The sequence below is a fragment of the Somniosus microcephalus genome, unplaced genomic scaffold (assembly GCF_052327205.1).
Source record: "Somniosus microcephalus isolate GS21.2 unplaced genomic scaffold, FLI_Smic_1.0 unresolved_chr5, whole genome shotgun sequence".
Lineage (NCBI taxonomy): Eukaryota > Metazoa > Chordata > Chondrichthyes > Squaliformes > Somniosidae > Somniosus > Somniosus microcephalus.
The window spans coordinates 7,603,759-7,608,467 of record NW_028225183.1 but is presented as its reverse complement, the minus strand read 5'-3'; the positions used below and the strand labels follow the sequence as shown (position 1 = coordinate 7,608,467).

Below are 4,709 nucleotides of genomic sequence, written 5' to 3'. Positions count from 1 at the left end.
TCAGATGCAATACATATAAGGAGAGATTTATTTCCAGGAAATTTTCCGTGGCCTGAAGAAAAGTTACTGAGGGAGCGGACCTTTCCTTTTAAGTGCAATATGCAAATAGGCATGTCCGTCACTTTATTATTGCAGCGTTTTGTCAAATGGTATTTCATTATATATTGCAATATTTTAGCAGAATCGACATGAGAAAACAACAGCACTTTCTGAATGAAGTGGAATTTTGATCATAAAAAATGAGTCGTTGAGACGGTAAGAGGCAGTGAATGATGTGGCGAGGCACTGTGTGCCAATAGAAAGCATACTTACCTGGCAGGGGAGAAACTAAGTTCATGATGGTGGTTCTTCTAGAACGAGGTTAGCCTATTGCACTTCGGGTGTGCTGACGCCTTTGCTGTCCCCAAATGCGAGATACTCGACTGCAAAATTTATGGAAGTGGGAGATTGCGTTCGCGCTATCCCCCTGGCTTTACAGTTAAAATTAGACTTTTAACTAACCTCTCAAATGCACTGTTATTTTGCTTTAAATCCTAACTTTGCTTTGTTTCCGTCTGAGGGAGCTGTGTAGCAAAACAGCCTTTCTCCAAAACACAGCCTATTCAAATCCACTCATAAGCGATTCCCAAAGCTCACATTTCATTTCCTCTCTACGCTTACATTTATATTCATTTTTACAACTAAGAAATTGCATATTTTGCACAAAAAATCAAAAATTATTCATTCTTACATGTCCACACTGTGTACAACCAGACTTTCAAAGCTGCATGCCAACTCTGCACTTTGGCAAAATGTTTAACATTGTTAACTACCGAAACAATGATACAGCACAGAACCAGGTCATTCGGCCCATCGTATCTCGACTGGCTCTTTCAAAGGGCTATCCAATTAATCATACTCCTCTGTTCTTTCAACAAATCCCTGCAATTATTTTACCATCAAATATTATCCAAATTACCTTTTCAGCATTACTATTCAATTTGCTTCAACCACCCTTTCCCAAGAGCATTCCAGGCACTCACAACAATTTGCTGCATTAGTGTTTTTCACCTCATCGAAGGGGAGTCTGGGAAACTTCCTACTGGTTCTTCCGCAAATGTCCCCTGTAACTGACACTGGAAACAGTTTCTCCTTATTGACTTGTTATCTTGTATTTATATAGCACTAGTAACAGAGTAAAACGTCCCAAGGCACTCCACAGGAGCGTTATCAAAAAAAATTCACACCCTGCCGCACAAAAAGATATTGGACTTAAAAACAGAAAATGCCGGAAAAACTCAGCAGGTCAGGCAGCATCTGTGGAGAGAGAAAAACAGGGTTAACGTTTCAGGTCGAAGACCCTTCGTCAGAACCTTGATGAAGTTCTACACTTCTCTCCAGCAACTCTGTTACTCTCTCCACAGATGCTGCCTGACTTGCAAGTATTTGGAGCATTTTCGTTTTTTCTTTCAGATTTCCAGCATCCGCAGTATTTTGCTTTTGTGTTTGAGATATTAGGACAGATGAGCAAAAGCTTGGTCGAAAAGGTAGGTTTTAAGGTGCATCTTAAAGGAGGAGAGAGCGGGAAGTGGCGAAGTTTTGGGAGGGAACTCCTGATTTTAGGGCCAAGGCAGCTGAAAGCACGCTGGTCAAAGGTGAAGCAAATAAAATAGGAATACGCAAGAGGCCCGAATTGCAGGAGCACAGAGATCAAAGGCAAAATGAGGGAAAATAAATTACGTATCTTGTGGATAGCATCTGGAATTCACTGCCTGAAAGGGTGCTGGAGGCAGATTCAATTGTGGCTTTCAAAAGGGAATTGGATATGGACCTGAAAGGAAAAAAATTGCAGGTCTATGGGGAAAGGGTGTGGGATTGGGACTAGCTGAGGTGCTCTTTCAGAGAGCTGGCATTGTCTCGACAGGCTAAATGGCCTCCTTCTGTGCTGCAGCCATTCTATTATATGATCTCGGAGAGTTCTGGGCAATGGTCCCTCTGGCTTGTTTCTTTGGCCTGCCGGGCCCCGTCAATGAGCTGTGCGACCTATTCAAAATTCAGCACATGCACGTTATTTCATTTTAAATGCCGGCTCACCGGATGCACGGGACCTGCAGAAGGCTGCGTTTCCGCTTGGCCTTGAAGTCTGTATTGGCTGTAGTGTGTTTTGGTTGGAGGTTACAGGAAATGGAGGGGCGAGCCCCAGCAGGGATTTGAAAACGTGAGAATTTTAAATCGAGGCATTGCTGGACCGTGACCCAATGCAGGTCAGCGAGCACAGGGTGTGATGGGTGAACGAGACTTCGTGCGAGTTACGATACGGGCAGCAGGGTTTATGCAGAAGTAACCCTTTTCTGTTACTTCTTTATGTATTGATGAGTGTTTGTGGTTAGAGCCATGCGGCCCCTTGAGCCTTAAATATCTATCTATCTCAGCATTGAATATACTCAAACACTCAGCATTCACAGACCTCTGGGGCAGAGAATTCCAAATATGCACATCCCTCTGAGTGAAGAAATTCCTCCTCATCTGGGTCTCAAATGGCCGACCCCTTATCCTGAGACTATGCCCCCTAGTTCTAGACACTCCAGCCAAGGGAAACAACCTCTCAGCATCTAACATTTCAATCCCTTTCGGAATCTTGTATGGTTCAATGAGATCATCTCTCATTCTTCTAAACTCCCGAGAGTATATAAACATAGAAACATAGAAAAGGCAAGCAGGAGTAGGCCATTCGGCCCCTCGAGCCATCTCCGCCATTCAATGAGTTCATGGCTGATCATCCAACTTCAGTACCCTGTCCCTGCCTCGTCCCGATATCCCTTGATCCTTTTAGCCTGAAGAAATATATCCAACTCTTTCCTGAATATATTTAGTGAACTGGCCTCCACCGCTCTCTGTGGCAGAGAATTCCACAGGTTCAGCACTATCTGGGAGAAGAAATTACTCCTCATTTCAGTCCTAAATGGCTTACCCCTTATCCTTAGATTATGACCCCTGATTCTGGACTCCCCGGCCATCAGAAACATTCTTCCTGCATCTAGTCTGTCCAGGCCTGACAGAATTTTAAAGGTTTCGATGAGATCCCCTCTCAATCTTCTGAACTCCCGTGAGCATAAGCCCAATCGACACAATCTCTCCTCATACGTCATTCATGCCATCCCAGGTATCAGCCTGGTGAATCTTCACTGCACTCCTTCCATGGCAAGGACGTCCTTCCGCAGGTATTGCGACCAAAACTGCACACAATACGCAAGGTGCGGTCCCACCAAGGCCCTGTACAAATGTGGGAACACATCCTTGTTCCTGTACTCGAACCCTCTTGCTACGAAGGCCAACATACCATTTGCCTTCTTAACCGTCTGCTGCACCTGCATGCTTACCTTCAACGACTGGTGCACAAGAACACCCAGGTCTCTTTGCACTTCCCCTTCTCCCAAACTATTGCCATTCAAATAATAATCTGCCTTCCTGTTCTTGCCACCAAAGTTGATAACCTCACATTTATCCACATTATAGTGCATTTGCCATGTTACTGCCCAATCACCCAACCTGTCCAAATCGTACGGGATTTTCACGTCATCCACCTCACAGCATACACTCCCACCCAGCTTTGTGTCATCTGCAAATTTGGCGATATTGCATCCAATTCCCTCGTGAACAGCTGGGGTCCTAGGACCGATCCTTGCATTACCCCACTAGTCACTGCCTGCCACTCGGAAAACGACCCGTTTATTCCAACTCTTTGCTTTCTATCCGCCAACCAGTTCTCTAAACAAGTCAATGCCTTGCCCCCAATCCCATGTGCCTTAATTTTGCACGCTAATCTCTTATGTGGGACCTTATCGAAAGCCTTCTGAAAGTCCAAATACACCACATCCACTGGTTCACCATTATCTACTTTACCAGTTACATCCTCAAAAAATTCCATTAGATTAGTCAAGCATGGTTTACCTTTTGTAAATCCATGTTGACTTTGTCCGATCCTATCTCTGCTTTCCAAGTGCTCTGCTATTACATATTTTAGAATGGACTCCAGCACTTTCCCCACTACCAATGTCAGGCTTACCGGTCTATAATTCCCCGCTTTTTCTCTACCACCTTTTTTGAATAGTGGGGTAGCATTAGCTACCCTCCAATCCATGGGTACTGTTACAGAGTCTATCGAGTTCTGGAAGATGACCAGCAATGCATCTACTATTTCAAGGGCCACTTCCTTAAGTACCCTGGGATGTAGATTTTCAGGCCCTGGGGATTTATTGGCCTTCAGTCCCATCATTTTTCCTAACACCATTTCCCTACAAATACTGATTTCTTTCTGTTCCACCCTTTCATCAGACCCTATGTTCCCTGGCATCACTGGGAGGTTATTTGTGTCCTCCTTTGTGAAGACACAACCAAAATATGTATTTAGTTGGTCTGCCATTTCTTTGTTCCCCATTATAAATTCCCCTGATTCTGACTGTAAAGGACCTACGCTTGACTTCACCAATCTTTTTCTCTTCACATGTCTTTAAAAGCTTAACTGTCAGTTTTTATCTTCCTCGCAAGCTTACACTCATATTTTATTTTCACTTTGTTAATGAATCCCTTTGTCCTCCTTTGTTGAATCCTAAACTGCTCCCAGTCCTCAGGATTTTGCTTTTTCTGTTCAATTTATATGTCTTCTCCTTGGATCTTATGCTATCGCTAATTTCCCTTGTTAGCCACGATTGAGTCACCTTTTTTGTTTT

At 43.9% G+C, this 4,709-nt stretch overlaps 1 non-coding gene across 1 annotated transcript; it reads left to right on the top strand.

The window, feature by feature from the left end:
* The first annotated feature begins 304 nt into the window (after positions 1-304).
* On the top strand, positions 305-468 carry LOC147087463 (U1 spliceosomal RNA). Its single transcript, XR_015075563.1, has one exon. It is a non-coding gene; the product is annotated as a U1 spliceosomal RNA (small nuclear RNA).
* Positions 469-4,709: the final 4,241 nt, after the last annotated feature.